The sequence below is a fragment of the Phocoena phocoena genome, chromosome X, assembly GCF_963924675.1.
Source record: "Phocoena phocoena chromosome X, mPhoPho1.1, whole genome shotgun sequence".
NCBI classification, from domain to species: Eukaryota; Metazoa; Chordata; class Mammalia; order Artiodactyla; family Phocoenidae; genus Phocoena; species Phocoena phocoena.
In genome coordinates this window covers 62,118,286-62,138,091 of record NC_089240.1, presented here as the reverse complement: position 1 = coordinate 62,138,091, position 19,806 = coordinate 62,118,286, and positions in this window count along the sequence as shown.

Genomic DNA, 19,806 nt, shown 5'->3' with positions numbered 1-19,806 from the left:
CCTCCACCAGGTCAGAATCAATCTGCTGGGACAGGAGACCTGAAGGAAGACTCAGCTCTCGCTCCCTTTCCCGCTCTGCCTTCAAAGGCCAATGAGCTTCCAGCTCTGCCTTTCACCTTCCACTGCTATGGCCAGCGACCAATGAGCTTCAAGCTCATCCGAAGGTCACTGACCAAAGTCCTGCCCCACTCGTCGCTTCCCTCCCAGTTCTCCTCTCGCTGGCTTTATTGGGCGGCCGGCCGTTTAACTCCGGAAGTGAAGTAGAGCTTTGTGCTCTCCAAACCTTGTTTCCCGAACTGTTCTCTCTTTGGATGTGGAATATTGTACACGCATGCCTTTTAAACACACGTCCTCGGTATTCTGTAACTTACTTTTACAAAATTCAGCGTGTGTTTCTAAGGTCGCTCCGTATTCCTATGTCAGGGATTCTCAGGCAGGGGTTCGTAATTCACAGTCAGATTTTGCATCTCCAGGGAACATTTGGCACTGTCTGGAGTCATTTTGGTCTTTATTCGTGTGTCTCTGTTTCTGAATTCCCTGTTCTGTTCCACAGATAAATTGGTCTATTCCTGTGCCAGTACTACACTGTGTTAATTTTTATCTCTTGGTAAGACAGTCTGATCTCTGGTAGGACAAGTCTTCACACCTTATTCATCATCCCCAGGCATATCGTTACTATTCTTTGCCTTTTGCCCTTCCTAAACTCTAAAATATAAATGTTAGGATCAGCATGACATGTTTCCTGAAAACTCATCTGTGGTAGATTTGGATTGCATTTTCATTGAATCTGTGGATCAGTTAAGAGAGAATTGGCTATCTTTATGATATCCAGCCTTCCTAGTCACCAACATGGGATGGCTCTCTATTTTTGTGGGTCTTCTTTAATGTTGGAATCTCTCAGCTTGGTATTTAGCTTTACCTTTTGTACGTTCAGATCTTGTACATCCTTTATTGCATTTATCCCAAGAGCTCTGGAATGTTGTTGCTCTGGTGCTTGATATCTGGTTAAAATGACATTTTCTATCTGTATCTGATTTCTAGAATTCCACTTGGCTTTTTAAAAAATATGTTGATCTCGGGGGCTTCCCTGGTGGCGCAGTGGTTGGGAGTCCGCCTGCCAGTGCACGGGACACGGGTTTGTGCCCCGGTCCGGGAGGATCCCACCTGCTGCAGAGCGGCTGGGCCCGTGGGCCATGGCTGCTGGGCCTGCGCGTCCGGAGCCAGTGCTCCGCAGCGGGAGAGGCCACAGCAGTGGGAGGCCCGCGTACCGGAAAAAAAAAAAAATATATATATATATATATATTATATATATATATTTATATATTGATCTCAAAATCAGCCACCATGCTAAACTCTGTGATATCTAATCATGTGCCTATAAGTGGTGCACAGTTTTCTGTGAATCTATGAGTAACAGAAGTAAGGTAATCAACTTACAAGTTTCTTACTGGCTGGCTAGGACATCCACTACAAGGTCAAATAGAGACGGCAAACTTGGGCATCTTTGCGTTATTCCTAATATTAAACAGAATGATGCCAAAATTTCCATATTAAAATGGGGTTGCTGTGTTTCACTGTTTGCTTTAATTCTTCAATTCTTTCTGTTTCTCCTTCCTTTCTTTCTTTCTTTCCTTCCTTCTCTCTTTTGTTTCTTCCGTTCTCTCTCTCTTTTCTCATTCTTTCTTTCTTTCCCTTTATCAGATTAAGGAATATCCCTTGTATTTCTAGCTTAATAAGATTGTCTTAAAAATCATGAATAGATATAGGATTATACATTTTTGGTCTCCACTGAAATGATCAAGACTCTAATCATTTAATCTGTTAACACAGTGAGGGTTATTTATAAGATTTTTTTTTTCGAAATCTTCAGTGAAGTACACATCTTAGTGAGTTTCCAAAAACTAAACATAAACATCCAGTTAGCACCTGGAGCAAACAGCAGAATATATTAGCAACACACAAACCTCTCTCATGCCCCCTTCCATCTATAGTTTTTCTAATGTTAAACCAGATTTGCTCTCCTAAGATAGATGTAACTTAGTTATGGCGTATCATCTTTTGTGTACACTGGTGGGCTCAGTTTGCTAAAGTTTTGCTGAGAATTTTTTGCGTCTTCGGTTCACGAGGAAGATTGACTTGATGTTTCATTCCTCATAGCATCTTTGCTGGTTCCAGGGTCAAGGTTTTCTAGTCTCATAGACTAAGTTGGGCAAAAGTCCCTCTTTGCTATCCTCTGGCAGTGTTCACATAAGATTAGGATTATCTGTGTTGAAACTATTTATTTATTTTTTAACATCTTTATTGGACTATAATTGCATTACAATGTTGTGTTAGTTTCTTCTGTATAACAAAGTGAATCAGCTATATGTACACATATATCTCCATATCCCCTCCCTCTGGCATCTCCCTCCCACCCTCCCTATCCCAGCCATCTAGCTGGTCACAAAGCACCGAGCTAATCTCCCTGTGCTATGCAGCTGATTCCCACTTGCTATCTAGTTTACATTTGGTAGTGTATATACGTCAATGGTACTCTCTCTCTTCGTCCCATCTTACCCTTGCCCTTCCCTGGGTCCTGACGTCCATTCTCTACGTGTGCGCCCTTATCCCCGTCCTGTCCCTAGTTCTTCACAACCATTTTTCTTTTTTTTTAGATTCCATACATATGTGTTAGCATATGGTATTTCTTTTTCTCTTTCTGACTTACTTCATTCTGTATGACAGACTCTAGGTCCATCCACCTCACTACAAATAACTCAATTTCGTTTCCTTCTACGGCTGAGTAATATTCCATTGTATATAGGTGCCACATGTTCTTTATCCATGTATCTGTCGATGGACATTTAGGTTGCTTCCATGTCCTGGCTATTGTAAATAGAGCTGCAGTGAATATTGTGCTACATGTCTCTTTCTTTCTTTTTTAACATCTTTAGTGGAGTATAATTGCTTTACAAGGGTGTGTTACTTTCTGCTTCATAACAAGGTGAATCTGTTATACATATACATCTGTCCCCATATCTGTGCCCTCTTGCATCTCCTCCCTCCCACCATCCCAATCCCAGCCCTCTAGGTGGTCACAAAGCACCGAGCTGATCTCTCTATGCTATGTGGTTGCTTCCCACTAGCTATCTATTTTACATTTGGTAGTGTATATATGTACATGTCACTCTCTTACTTTGTCCCAGCTTACCCTTCCCCCTCCCTGTGTCCTCAAGTTCATTTTCTAGTAGGTCTGCATCTTTATTCCTGTCCTGCCCCTAGGTTCTTCATGACCATTTTTTTTTTAGATTCCATATATATGTGTTAGCATACGGTATGTGTTTTTCTCTTACTCACTTACTTCACTCTGTATGACAGATTCTAGGTATATCTACCTCAGTACAAATGATTCTATTTTGTTTCTTCTTATGGCCGAGTAATATTCCATTGTATATATGTGCCACAACTTTTTTATCTATTCATCTGTCGATGGACACATACGTTGCTTCCATCTCCTGGCTATTGTATATAGAGCTGCAATGAACATTATTGTGCATGACTCTTTTTGAATTATGGTTTTCTCAGGGTTTACACCAAGTAGTGGGATTGCTGGGTCATATGGTAGCTCTATTTTTAGTTCTTTAAGGAACCTCCTTAGTGGCTGTATCAATTTACATTCCCACCAACAGTGCAAGAGGGTTCCCTTTTCTCCACACCTGCTCCAGCATTTATTGTTTGTAGATATTTTAATGATGGCCCTTCTGACTGGTGTGAGGTGATACCTCAATGTAGTTTTGATTTGCATTTCTATAATGATTAGTGATGTTGAGCATTCTTTCATGTGTCTGTTGGCAATCTGTATATCTTCTTTGGAGAAATGTCTATTTAAGTCTTCTACCCATTTTTGGATTGGTTTGGGTTTTTTTTTTTTTTTTTCCTCATTTTGCGCTGCACGAGCTGCTTGTAAATTTTGGAGATTAATCCTTTCTCAGTTGCTTCATTTGCAAATATTTTCTCCTAATCGAAGCACTGCCTTCTCATCTGGGTTCTGGTTTCCTTTGCTGTGCAAAAGCATTTAAGTTTCATTGGGTCTCATTTGTTTATATTTGTTTTTCATTTCCATTTCTCTAGGAGGTGGGTCAAAAAGGATCTCGCTGTGATTTGTGTCATAGAGTGTTCTGCCTGTGTTTTCCTCTAAGAGTTTTATAGTGTCTGGCCTTACATTTAAGTCTTTAATCCATTTTCAGTTTATTTTTGTGTATGGTGTTAGGAAGTGTTCTAATTTCATTCTTTTACATGTAGCTGTCCGGTTTTCCCGGCACCACTTATTGAAGAGGCTGTCTTTTCTCCATTGTATATTCTGGCCTCCTTTATCAAAAATAAGTTGACCGTAGGTGTGTGGGTTTCTCTCTGGGTTTTCTATCCTGTTCCTTTGATCTATATTTCTGTTTTTGTGCCAGTACCATACTGCCTTGATTACTGTAGCTCTGTAGTATATTCTGAAATCCAGCAGCCTGCTTCCTGCAGCTCCATTTTTGTTTCTCAAGATTGCTTTTGCTATTCGGGGTCTTTTGTGTTTCCAAAGAAATTGTGAGTTTTTTTTCTAGTTCTGTGAAAAATGCCATTGGTAGTTTAATAGGTTTTGCTTTAAAGCTGTAGATTGCTTTAGGTAATATAGTCATTTTCACAATGTTGATTCTTCCAATCCAAGAACATGGTATATCTCTCCATCTGTTTGTATCGTGTTTAATTACTTTCATCAGTGTCTTATAGTTTTCTGCATACAGTTCTTTTTTCTGCTCAGGTAGGTTTATTCCTACGTATTTTATCATTTTTGTTGCATTGGTACGTGAGTGTGTTTCCTTAATTTCTTTTTCAGATTTTTCATCGTTATTGTATAGCAATGCAAGAGATCTCTGTGCATTAATACTGTATCCTGCTGCTTCACTGAATCCATTGATTAGCTCCTCTAGTATTCTGGTAGCGTCTTTAGGATTCTGTTTGTATAGTATCATGTCATTTGCAAGCAGTGATAGTTTTTCTTCTTTTCCAATTTGGATTCTTTGATTTCTTTTTCTTCTCTGATTGCCATGGCCCAAACTTCCAAAACTATGTTTAATAAGAGTGGTGGGAGTCAGCAATCTTGTCTTGCTCCTGATCTTAGAGGAAATGGTTTCAATTTTCCACCATTGAGAACGATGTTGGCTGTGGGTTTTTCAAATATGGCCATTATTATGTTGAGGTAGGTTCCCTCTATGTCTACTTTCTGGAGAGTTTTTATCATAAATGGGTGTTGAATTTTGTCAAAAGCTTTTTCTGCATGTATTGAGATCCTCATATGGCTTTTCTCCTTCAATTTGTTAATATGGTGTATCACACTGATTGATTTGCCTATGTTGAAGAATCCTTGCATTCCTGGAATCAACCCCACTTGATCATGGTGTATGGTACTTTTAATGTGCCTTTGGATTCTCTTTGCTAGTATTTTGTTGAGGATTTTTGCATCTCTGTTCATCAGTGATATTGTCCTCTACTTTTCTTTTTTTTTGTGACATCTTTGTCTGGCTTTGGTATCAGGGTGATGGTGGCCTTGTAGAATGAGTTTGGGAGTGGTCCTCCCTCTGCTATAGTATGGAAGAGCTTGAGAATCATAGGTGTTAGCTCCTCTCTAAATGTTTCATAGAATGGAACTTTTAATTAAAACTTGACCATTAAACAGCTAGGATGCTTGTTTGATTTACTTAAAAAATGGTACTGTGGGTGATGTCAAACATATACCATTAGAGTTTGTATACAAACTTATAATCTCCAAGTTCATGACAGTAGATCAGTGGTCCTGGAACATGAGCTTGCATCAGAATCACCCAGAGGTTTGCTAAAGCACAGATTGCTGACCTCTGCATCTGTAGTCTCAGATTAAAAATTCTGGGGTGAGACACAGAGTTTCCTTTTCTGACTAGCTCCCTGGTGATGCAGATGCTTCTGGAAGGGAACTACACTTTGAGAACCATTGTACAAGAGAGAAGAGCAAAGGAGCCCTCCAATTATCCATCACCCAACCGCAACCATCGATAACTCATAGCCAATCTCAATTCACATATATCTTATCCCCTACCCCTCTCCCAGATTATTTTCAAGAAAGCATCAGAAATCATCTTATTTTATTGGGAACTATTTCAACGCATAGCTCTAAAATATGAGCAATCCATTTTCCTCAACTTTTCATTTTGAAAATGCCCCAGGTTGAAGAGTGAACATTCTTTCACTCAGATTTTTATTATCCCATTGCTTTCTCTCTTTTTTTCTTCTTTTTTGCTTAACCACTTAACAGTTGCAAACATTTCATCCAATTACTTCAGAATGTATCTCCTAAGTAATAGGATATTCTCCTGTCTAACCACAGTACTATTATCAGGTTGAAGGGATTTACCAATGACATGATAATGTTATCGAAGTCCATGTACAGTCCATATTCAATTTTCCCCAATTGTCCCAATAATACCCTTTTGAGAATCAACAGTTCAATCAAGTATCATACATTGCATTCAACTGTCATGTCTCTTTAGTATCCTGTGGTCCCGAACAGTCCCTCAACTTAAATCTTCCATGACAATGACATTGTCCAAGAGCCTCAGCTTCTTTGCTTGTAAAGTGTTCGCAATATGTGTTTGCCTGATATTTTCCTCTTGTTTAGATTCATGTCTTTAGGTTTAATATTCTTGGCAAGAATAAGCAGTCTGCGGCATTATATTTTGATACCATGTGGGTATCCTGTTCTCCAAAACCATTCTCAGCTCTTGGCCTTAATTTTCTTTCAGGTTTCTAGGTCCGGTTTGATTATATTACTTTGGTGGTTGAAAACATGGTGATTCTCTATTTCTAGCATTCCTTTCTGTTTTTGTTAGTGGGCATTTTGCTGTAAAGATGAGCATCCCAGCCTCCCAACCCCCTCCCTTATTGTTGTCGCTGCGTATTGCTGTGCTTGCAGCAACAAAAAAGATGAAAACCTGTTTATTTGTTGTGTTCAAAGAAATATGAAGAAAAGAAAGTGAACAATATTAACAGAAATGTAAGCAATTATAAGATGAATTTGACAAGAATTTCCTCTAACAGTGTAAACAGAATGACAAAATCTGTTGCCTGAAATTGGAATTAACTGTTCGGCAACAACTAAAAACAGTTTTTAACAATTATTAAGGGAACCTGAGGTTATAAATTTGGCCAGCTATAAAGTAGCTTGGATCTTGGGTGTGCGCACACACACACATGCACTCTCTCTCTCACACAAACAGACATTTTAAATGGAGATATAGTAAAAATTAAATAAATAAATAAATACATTATTATTACAGTTACAGAATGTATGCTAGAGAATAGCGAAACCATATACAACATTTTACGGAAAGCACAAGATCTGCAACTAAGCCCATATAATACAGGACCTTTGCAACAATATGAAAGAGTAATTGATTCAAAACATGAAAAAAAATTCAAATACCTTATGTTTCAAATACCTTCTCACGAGTCACGAGACATGAAACCTTGGCCAATTAATACTTTAGGTTTTCTCCAAGGACTTTCCAATTTGCAGAGATATGATTGTAGCCTACAAATCTGAACTTGTGGCGTAGAGCCCAGGGAATCATTTCTATCACTTAGAAAAGAATTTGAGCAAACCACAAAAAAAAATTCCCCCAAAATAGTGTCTGTATGAAGGACAGCAATCCAGCTGTTATGTCGGAAACCAAATTTCATAGATGTTTTAAATCAAGGGTCCGATTTTTCTCTTATTTTTCTTTCCAATGTATGATACATGTGGAGAACATAGGTACTTAGGTTTCTAAAGTAGACTGTATCATGAATATAGTTATTGAAGTCATTCAGTAAATGCAGTGCATCATTGTAGGTTTATTTTGTCAGTCTCACTAGAGGTTTGTAACTTTTACTGATCTTTCAAAGAACCATATATTTGTTTCATTGATTGTCTCTATTGTTTTTCTGTTTTCAATTTCATTGATCACTGGACTTATCTTTAGTATCCCTTTCCTTCTGTTTGTTTTGGATTTACTTTGCTCTTCTTCTTCTAGCTTCCTGAGGTGAGAACTTAGATTACTGACTTGATACTTTTCCTTTTCCTTAATGTACGCCCTTAATGATGTAAATTTCCCTTCCAGCAACGCTTTAGCTTCATCCCACACATTTGGATATGTTTTGTAATCATTTCCATTCAGTTCAATTCACTTCTTGATGTGCTGGATCAAGTGGCCTCTTTACCACTGAGTGGTAGTGAAAGTCCTGAAATCATCCCAGGAGGGATGGGGAGGGGTGCTGTCTTACTACCTAGTGGAGGTATATATAATTTCAGAATCTCCACGTGATTGGTTTCCACTGACATGTGGGGAAGGGGCAGGGTGGTCCCTGTTTCCTCCAGTACAAATGTGAAATTCTTGGCTCCCCACTGGACCTTTTCTGGCTTGAGGGGCGACTAGGCCAAAATGTGCTTTTTTTTTTTTTTTTTTTTTTTTTTAACCCTGTACCGTTTGGCTGGTGTAGAGCAGTTACGGTCAAAACCTTTTCTGAAAACAAATACCGTATGCTAACACATATATATGGAATCTTAAAAAAAAATAAAGGTCAGAAGAACCTAGGGGCAAGACAGGAATAAAGATGCAGACCTACTAGAGAATGGACTTGAGGATACGGGGAGGGGGAGGGGTAAGCTGGGACAAAGTGAGAGAGTGGCATGGACATATATACACTACCAAACGTAAACTGGATAGCTAGTGGGAAGCAGCCACATAGCACAGGGAGATCAGCTCGGTGCTTTGTGACCAACTAGAGGGGTGGGATGGGGAGGGTGGGAGGGAGGGAGATACAAGAGGGAAGAGATATGGGGACACATGTATATGTATAACTGATTCAAGTTTTTATAAAGCAGAAACTGACACACCATTGTAAAGCAATTATACTCTAATAAAGATGTTTAAAAGAAAAAGAACCCTTTTCTGTCTTGCTGGCTGCCCCATTCCTGATCTGTATGCTAGGGAGAGCAGACGTTTGTCTTGGTTGGGTTTTGTTATTGTTGCTGTTGTTGTTGTTGTTTTTATTGTTGTTGTCGTTGTTGTTTTGTCTGTGCCTTTTGGCATTTCTCTCCCTAGCTGGCTTCAGCTCCAAGCCTGGGATATACGATGCAGAAAGAAAACCCAGGGAACTCACCACCATGTCTTTCCTCTGGTTCTGAGATCCTTAGTGGTTCTGCCTTCTCCTACCCACATTGCAGAGTCTTATTTTCTATATGGCCTCCAGGGTTATAAGTTGAACTTAGGGAGAAGAATAGGGAAACGTACACCCACTCTATTTTCCCTGAAGCAGAATTGTCTATACGAATTTAATTATAAATTCTGATCTCTAGCATCGGTCTGAATTTAAAATTAAATTTAAATTCAATTTGAATCCAACTGAATTGTATTTTAAATTAAAATTAGAATTAAATATAGCACCCAACAGAACAAAAAGATCCAGCCTCATCCACTAGAACACAGGCACTAGTCCCCTCCACCAGGAAGCCTACACAAGCCACCGAACCAACCTTAGTCACTGGGGACAGACACCATAAACAGCGGAAACTACAATCCTACAGTCTTCGAAAAGGAGACACCAAACACAGTAAGTTAAGCAAAATGAGAAGACAGAGAAACACACAGCACATGAAGGAGCAAGGCAAAACCCTACAAGACCTAACAAATGAAGAGGAAATAGGCAGTCTACCTGAAAAAGAATACAGAATAATGATAGTAAAGATGAACCAAAACCTTGGAAATAGAATGGAGAAAATACAAGAAACGTTTAACTAAAGAGCAAACAAGCAGAGATGAACAACACAATAAATGAAATTTAAATTTCTCTAGAAGGGATCAATAGCAGAATAACTGAGGCAGGAGAACGGATAAGTGACCTGGAAGATAAAATAGTGGAAATTACTACTGCAGAGCAGAATAAAGAAAAAAGAATGAAAAGAATTGAGGACAGTCTCAGAGACCTCGGGGACAACATTAAATGCACCAACATTCGAATTATAGGGGTCCCAGAAGAAGAAGAGAAAAAGAAAGGGACTGAGAAAATATTTGAAGAGATTATAGTTGAAAACTTCCTTAACTTGGGAAGGAAATAGTTCATCAAATCCAGGAAGCACAGAGCGTCCCATACAGGATAAATACCAGGAGAAACACGACAAGACACATAGTAAACAAACTAACAAAAATTAAATACAAGGAACAAATATTAAAAGCAGCAAGGGAAAAACAACAAGTAGCACATAAGGCAATCCCCAAACGTTTAACAGCTGATCTTTCAGCAGAAACTCTGCAAGCCAGAAGACAATGGAAGGACATATTTAAAGTGAAGAAACAGGAAAACCTACGACCAAGATTACTCTACCCAGCAAGGATCTCATTCAGATATCAGGGAGAAATTAAAAGTTTTACAGACAAGCAAAACTAAGAGAATTCAGCACCACCAAACCAGCTTTACAACAAATGCTAAAGGAACGTCTCTAGGCAGGAAACACAGGAGAAGGAAAAGAACTACCATAATAAACCCCAAACAATTAAGAAAATGGGAATAGAAACATACATATCGATAATTACCTTAAACATAAATGGATTAAATGCCCCAACCAAAAGACACAGACTGGCTGAATGGATACAAAATCAAGACCCATATATATGCTGTCTACAAGAGACTCACTTCAGACCTAGGGACACATAGAGACTAAAAGTGAGGTGATGGAAAAAGATATTCCATGCAAATGGAAATCAATAGAAAGCTGGACTAGCAAGTCTCATATCAGAAAACATAGACTTTAAAACAGAGACTATTACAAGAGACAAAGAAGGACACTACATAACGATCAAGGGATCAATCCAAGAAGAAGATATAACAATTGTAAATATTTATGCATCCAACATAGGAGCACCACAATACATAAGGCAAATATTAACAGCCATAAAAGGGGAAATCGACAGTAACACAATCATAGCAGGGGACTTTAACACCCCACTTTCACCAATGGACAGATCATCCAAAATGAAAATAAATAAGGAAACACAAGCTTTAAATGATACATTAAACAAGATGGACCTAATTGATATTTATACGACATTCCATCCCAAAAGAACCGAATACACATTCTTCTCAAGTGCTCATGAAATATTCTGCAGGATAGATCATATCTTGGGTCACAAATCAAGCCTTGGTAAATTTAAGGAAATGGAAATCATATCAAGTATCTTTTCCGTCCAAAACGCTATGAGACTAGATATGAATTACAGGAAAAAATCTGTAAGAAATAGAAACCCATGGAGGTGAAACAACACACTGCTTAATATCCAAGAGATCACTGAAGAAATCAAAGAGCGAATCAAAAAATACCTAGGAACAAATGACAATGAAAACACAATGAACCAAAACCTATGGGATGCAGCAAAAGCAGCTCTAAGAGGGAAGTTTATAGCTATACAAGGCTACCTTAAGAAACAAGAAACATCTCAAATAAACAACCTAACCTAACAGCTAAAGCAATTAGAGAAAGAAGAAAAAAACCCAAAATTAGCAGAAGGAAAGAAATACTAAAGATCAGATCTGACATAAAGGAAAAAGAAATGAAAGAAAAGATAGCAAAGATCAATAAATCGAAAACCTGGTTCTTTAAGAATATAAACAAAATTGATAAACCATTATTAGCCAGGCTTATTAAGAAAAAAAGGGAGAAGACTCAAATCAATAGCATTAGAAATGAAAAAGGAGAAGTAACAACTGACACTGCAGAAATACAAAGGATCATGAGAGATTACTACAAGCAACTCTATGCAAATAAAATAGACAACCTGGAAGAAATGGACAAATTCTTAGAAATAAACAACCTTCCGAAACTGAACCAGGAAGAAATAGAAAATATGAACAGACAAATCACAAGCACTGAAATTGAAACTGTGATTAAAAATCTTCCAAGAAACAAAAGCCCAGGACCAGATGGCTTCACAGGCGAATTCTATCAAACATTTAGAGAAAAGCTAACACCTATTCTTCTCAAGCTCTTCCAAAATATAACAGAGGGAGGAACACTTCCAAACTCATTCTACAAGGCCACCATCACTCTGATACCAAAACCGGACAAAGATGTCACAAAGAAAGAACACTACAGGCCAATATGACTGATGAACATAAATTGAAATATCCTCAACAAAATATTAGTAAACAGCATCCAACAGCACATTAAAAGGATCAAACACTATGATCAAGTGGGGTTTACCCCAGGAATGCAAGGATTCTTCGATATGTGCAAATCAGTCAACGTGATACATCATATTAAACAACTGGAGGAGAAAAAACATATCATCATCTCAATAGATGCAGAGAAAACTTTCGACAAAATTCAACACCCATTTATGATAAAAACCCTGCAGAAAGTAGACATAGAGGGAACTTTCCCCAACATAATAAAGGCCATATATGACAAACCCACAGCCAACATCATCCTCAATGGTGAAAAACTGAAAGCGTTTCCACTAAGATCAGGAACAAGACAAGGTGGTCCACTCTCACCACTCTTATTCAACATAGTTTTGGAAGTTTTAGCCACAGCAATCAGAGAAGAAAAGGAAATAAAAGGAATCCAAATTGGAAAAGAAGAAGTAAAGCTGTCACTCTTTGCAGATGACATGATACTATACATAGAGAATCCTAAAGATGCTACCAGAAAACTGCCAGAGCTAATCAATGAATTTGGTAAAGTAGCAGGATACAAAATTAATGCACAGAAATCTCTGGCATTCCTATAAACTAATGATGAGAAATATGAAAGTGAAATCAAGAAAACACTCCCATTTACCATTGCAACAAAAAGAATAAAATATCTAGGAATAAACGTACCTAAGGAGACAAAAGACCTGTATGCAGAAAATTATAAGACACTGATGAAAGAAATTAAAGATGATACAAATAGATGGAGAGATATACCATGTTCTTGGATGGGAAGAATCAACATTGTGAAAATGACTCTACTACCCAAAGCAATCTACAGATTCAATGCAATCCCTATCAAACTACCACTGGCATTTTTCACAGAACTAGAACAAAAAATTTCGCAATTTGTATGGAAACACAAAAGACCCCGAATAGCCAAAGCAATCTTGAGAACGAAAAAAGGAGCTGGAGGAATCAGGCTCCCTGACTTCAGACTATACTACAAAGCTACAGTAATCAAGACAGTATGGTATGGGCACAAAAACAGAAAGATTGATCAATGGAACAGGATAGAAAGCCCAGAGATAAACCCATGCACATATGGACACCTTATCTTTGATAAAGGTGGCAGGAATGTACAGTGGAGAAAGGACAGCCTCTTCAATAAATGGTGCTGGGAAAACTGGACAGGTACATGTAAAAGTATGAAATTAGATCACTCCCTAACACGATACACAAAAATAAGCTCAAAATGGATTAAAGACCTAAATGTAAGGCCAGAAACTATCAAACTCTTAGAGGAAAACATAGGCAGAACACTCTATGACATAAATCACAGCAAGATCCTTTCTGACTCACCTCCTAGAGTAATGGAAATAAAAACAAAAATAAACAAATGGAACCTAATGAAACTTCAAAGCTTTTGCACAGCAAAGGAAACCATAAACAAGACCAAAAGACAACCCTCAGAATGGGAGAAAATATTTGCAAATGAAGCAACTGACAAAGGATTAATCTCCAAAATTTACAAGCAGCTCATGCAGCTCAATAACAAAACATCAAACAACCCAATCCAAAAATGGGCAGAAGACCTAAACAGACGTTTCTCCAAAGAAGATATACAGAATGCCAACAAACACATGAAAGAATGCTCAACATCATTAATCATTAGAGAAATGCAAATCAAAACTACAATGAGATATCATCTCACACCAGTCAGAATGGCCATCATCAAAAAATCTAGAAACAATGAATGCTGGAGAGGGTGTGGAGAAAAGGGAACATTCTTGCACTGCTGGTGGGAATGTGAATTGGTTCAGCCACTATGGAGAACAGTATGGAGGCTCCTTAAAAAACTACAAATAGAATTACCATATGACCCAGCAATCCCACTACTGGGCATATACCCTGAGAAAACCAAAATTCAAAAAGAGTCATGTACCAAAATATTCATTGCAGCTCTATTTACAATAGCCCTGAGATGGAAACAACCTAAGTGCCCATCATCAGATGAATGGATAAAGAAGATGTGGCAAATATATACAATGGAATATTACTCAGCCTTAAAAACAAGCGAAATTGAATTGTTTGTAATGAGATGGATAGACCTAGAGTCTGTCATACAGAGTGAAGTAAGTCAGAAAGAAAAAGACAAATACCGTATGCTAACACATATATATGGAATTTAAGGGAAAAAATGTCATGAAGAACCTAGGGGTAAGACAGGAATAAAGACGCAGACCTACTGGAGAACGGACTTGAGGATAAGGCGAGGGGGAAGGGTGAGCTTTGACAGGGCAAGAGAGAGTCATGGACATATACACACTAACAAACGTAGTAAGGTAGATAGCCAGTGGGAAGCAGCCGCATGGCACAGGGATATTAGCTCGGTGCTTTGTGACAGCCTGGAGGGGTGGGATAGGGAGAGTGGGAGGGAGGGAGACGCAAGAGGGAAGACATATGGGAACATATGTATATGTATAACTGATTCACTTTGTTATAAAGCAGAAACTAACACACCATTGTAAAGCAATTATACCCCAATAAAGATGTTTAAAAAAATAAAAGGATCAAACACTATGATCAAGTGGGGTTTACCCCAGGAATGCAAGGATTCTTCATCATCTCAATAGATGCAGAGAAAACTTTCGACAAAATTCAACACCCATTTATGATAAAAACCCTGCAGAAAGTAGGCATAGAGGGAACTTTCCTCAACATAATAAAGGCCACATATGACAAACCCACAGCCAACATCATCCTCAATGGTGAAAAACTGAAAGCATTTCCACTAAGATCTGGAACAAGACAAGGTTGCCCACTCTCATCACTCTTATTCAACATAGTTTTGGAAGTTTTAGCCACAGCAATCAGAGAAGAAAAGGAAATAAAAGGAATCCAAATTGGAAAAGAAGAAGTAAAGCTGTCACTCTTTGCAGATGACATGATACTATACATAGAGAATCCTAAAGATGCTACCAGAAAACTGCCAGAGCTAATCAATGAATTTGGTAAAGTAGCAGGATACAAAATTAATGCACAGAAATCTCTTGCATTCCTATACACTAATGATGAAAAATCTGCAAATGAAATTAACAAAACACTCCCATTTAACATTTCAAGAAAAAGAATAAAATATCTAGGAATAAACGTACCTAAGGAGACAAAAGACCTGTATGCAGAAAATTATAAGACACTGATGAAAGAAGTTAAAGATGATACAAATAGAGGGAGAGATATACCATGTTCTTGGATTGGAAGAATCAACAATGTGAAAATGACTCTACTACCCCAAGCAATCTACAGATTCAATGCAATCCTTATCAAGCTACCACTGGCATTTTTCACAGAACTAGAGCAAAAATTATCAGACTTTGTATGGAAACACAAAAGACCCCGAATAACCAAAGCAATCTTGAGAATGAAAAACGGAGCTGGAGGAATCAGGCTCCCTGTCTTCAGACTATTCGCCAAAGCTACAGTAATCAAGACAGCATGGTACTGGCATGAAAGCAAAAATATATATCAGTGGAACAGGATAGAAAGCCCAGAGATAAACCCATGCACATATGGTCACCTTATCTTTGATAGAGGAGGCAAGAATATTTAGTGGAGAATAGACAGCCTCTTCAATAAGTGCTGCTGGGAAAACTGGAGAGCTACATGTAAAATAAAGAGATTAGGACACTCCCTAACACCATCCACAAAGATAAAGTCAAAATGGATTAAAGACCTAAATGTAAGGCCAAACACTACCAAACTCATAGAGGAAAACATAGGCAGAACACTCTATGACATAAATCACAGCAAGATCCTTTTTGACCCGCCTCCTAGAGAAATGCAAATAAAAACAAGAATAAACAAGTGGGACCTAATGAAGCTTAAAAGCCTTTGCACAGCAAAGGAAACCATAAACAAGACCAAAAGACAACCCTCAGAATGGGAGAAAATATTTGCAAATGAAGCAACTGACAAAGGATTAATCTCCAAATCATACAAGCAACACATACAGCTCAATATCAAAAAAACAAACAACCCAATCCAAAAATGGGCAGAAGACCTAAACAGACATTTCTCCAAAGAAGATATACAGATTGCCAACAAACACATGAAAGAATGCTCAACATCATTAATCCCTAGAGAAATGCAAGTCAAAACTACAATGAGATATCATCTCACACTGATCAGAATAGCCATCATCAAAAAGTTTACAAACAGGGCTTCCCTGGTGGTGCAGTAGTTAGGAGTCCACCTGCCGATACAGGGGACATGGGTTCGTGCCCCTGTCCAGGAGGATCCCACATGCCGAGTTGTGGCTGGGCCCGTGGGCCATGGCCACTGAGCCTGCGCATCCGGAGCCTGTGCTGCATGGTGGGAGAGGCCACAGCAGTGAGAGGCCTGCGTACCACACAAAAAAACTAAATAAATCTACAAACAAAAAATGCCGGAACGGGTGTGGAGAATAGGGAACCCTCTTGCACTGTTGGTCTGAATGTAAATTGATACAGCCACTATGGAGAACAGTATGGAGGTTCCTTAAAAGACTAAAAATAGAACTGCCATACGACCCAGCAATCCCACTACTGGGCATATACCCTGAGAAAACCATAATTCAAAAAGAGTCATGTACCAACATATTCATTGCAGCTCTATTTACAATAGCCAGGACATGGAAGCAACCTAAGTGTCCATCAACAGATGAATGGATAAAGAAGATGTGGCACATATGTACAATGGAATATTACTCAGTCATAAAAAGGAACGAAACTGAGTTATTTGTAGTGAGATGGACGGACCTAGAGACTGTCATACAGAGTGAAGTAAGTCAGAAAGAGAAAAACAAATACCGTAGGCTAACAGGTATATATGTAATCTAAAAAAAAATGAAAAAAGAAAAAAAGTGGTCAGAAGAACCCAGGGGCAAGACGGAAATAAAGATGCAGACCTACTAGAGAGTGGACTTGAGGATACGGGGAGAGAGAAGGGTAAGCTGCGACAGAGTGAGACAGTGGCACGCACGTATATACACTACCAAACGAAAAATGGATAGCTAGTGGGAAGTAGCCGCATAGGACAGGGAGATCAGCTCGGTGCTTTGTGACCACCTAGAGGTGTGGGATAGGGAGGTTGGGAGGGAGGGAGATGCCAGAGGGAAGAGTTATGGGGACATATGTATATGTGTAACTGATTCACTTTGTTATAAAGCAGAAACTGCCACACCATTTTAAAGCAATTATACTCGAATAAAGATGTTAAAAAAGAGAGAGACAAATACCGTATGCTAACACATATATATGGAATTTAAGGGGAAAAAATGTCATGAAGGACCTAGGGATAAGACAGGAATAAAGACACAGACCTACTAGAGAATGGACTTGAGGATATGGGGAGGGGGAAGGGTAAGCTGTGACAAAGTGAGAGAGAGGCATGGACATGTATACACTACCAGACGTAAAATAGATAGCTAGTGGGAAGCAGCCGCATAGCACAGGGAGATTAGCTCGGTGCTCTGTGACCACCTGGAGGGGTGGGATAGGGAGGGTGGGAGGGAGGGAGACGCAAGAGGGAAGAGATATGGGAACATATGTATATATATAAAACTGATTCATTTTGTTGTAAAGCAGAAACTACCACACCATTGTAAAGCAATTATAGTCCAATAAAGATGTTAAAAAAATTAAATATAGCTATGAGTTTAATACATCTATCTTTGATTAAAAATTATAATCACAAGAAACAAGCAGTTCTCTCTGAGTATCCATTTGAAAATACACAGAACAAACATGTGGCCTGAAAAAATAGAAAATAACATTCAGAAGATTCCCAGATAAATCAGGAATAATTAAACGAACTTCATCATAGGTAAAACCCAAATTTTGTGTTGGTATGATAGTTTCCTGGGGATAGTGTTCAGTCCCTAATTTTGGATGTTTTTCCAAATTTCTAAGGTATATCTGCTTTGTTGAGTTAATATTCAGAAATATACACTTCATCTTCAAAATAAAAATGATTATGCCTGTAAAACCTGCTAACGTGACAATCAGGAAGTCCAGTAAATGTGGCAGATTGGTCATTTGGTAAACTCACTAACTTTACGAGAGACGCAAATTTTGTGGTCACCCAGCATCACAAAACTTAACAGGGAAAATTCTGAACAAAGGGGCTCTCTCTGTCTCTCTGCACCACTGTTCATCTGTGAAAATGCATGGAAGGAGGAGCTCACTGTTGGCCAAATGAGACAAATGGATTCTGAACCTCTTACTGTGGGTCACTCTTGTAGATTTTGTGTGTTTACGGCCTTTCAGGCGTTGATCAACAGTAATGAGAGCTAATATTTCGGGTAGGCATTAGCTCTTTGCTATTTAATGTAGATAACGCAGTAAATGCTTTGCAAACATTGTCCCATTTAATCCCTACAACCCCCCTATTATTATCCTCAGTTTGGCCAATTGGGAATCTTAGGCTGAGAGAGACTAAGTACTTTGCCCAAAGTCACACAGCTAAGAAGTGGTAGAGCCAAGTTTCAAATTAAAAATTGCCTCTCTTAAATATTATAGTGTCATTTGGGGGCTCCTGGCAACTTTCCAGACATATTTATCGAAGGCACCAGAATACCTTGAGAAGTCAAGCCCTGAACAAACTGGCTGTGAATAAATTAGCAGGCATCTCCTGCAGTTCAAGGGGCTTTACAGGCCCACATACTGTATGTAAACTCGGGTTTTATGCTGCCATTGAGGATCTTTGATCAATGACCAAGCGATATTTGTTGGATAGGCAGAGATTGATTCGAAAGGAGAAAGATGGAGCTATATTTCCACACCATAGTGTGAAGAGTGGTCTCTTGCGTCCCTCCGACTTTTTAACCCCAAATTCTATCAGTAACCAAAAGGGCTGTGGGCTGCATCAATATGAAAACAAGCCATTTCAGTGGAAAATACTAACTTGGTGCTATGGAATTATGAAAACCAAGATTGGTTGTTCAAATGAATCTCTGTTTCTAACTCTTCATATGGGAGATAGCTGCAGCTCCACCCCGCCCCCCCCCCATCTGCACTCTTACTCCCTTGAAGCTCTCAGCTTCCTGAAGTGACTAGAGGTGAAATTAGTTGTGACCTGGAGGTATTAGTCAGCCTAGCTGCCAAATATCTAGGTGAAAACCTGGCTATATTTAAGCCATGGCGGCCAAAAATACTCCCCATTAAACCGAACTAGGAGAAAATTTGGTGACCAGACACTGGTTTGGTAATCATTATGCCTCAAAGGTTCCACTTAAAGTGAATCTATTTGAGAGTGACAACTTTGAGAGCAAAGATGGTGTCATACACCTTTGCTTAGTGCTCCTGTTGTGGTCCCTTCCACATGGTTGGTGACCCAAATAGTTATTCTTTGGGAGACATGTAAGTACAAGCACAGTTTACTGCCCAGCAACAAGCACCCTGATAGACAAGCACAGTGAAAGATTGTACAGGAAGTCAGCCAAGATGGCAGAAGAAGGACCTCTGAAAATTCTCTCCTCCCTTAAAGCAATGAGAAAACTGGCAAAAGTGTTCAGAATCAATGTTTTCAGAGCTCTAGAAATTCACC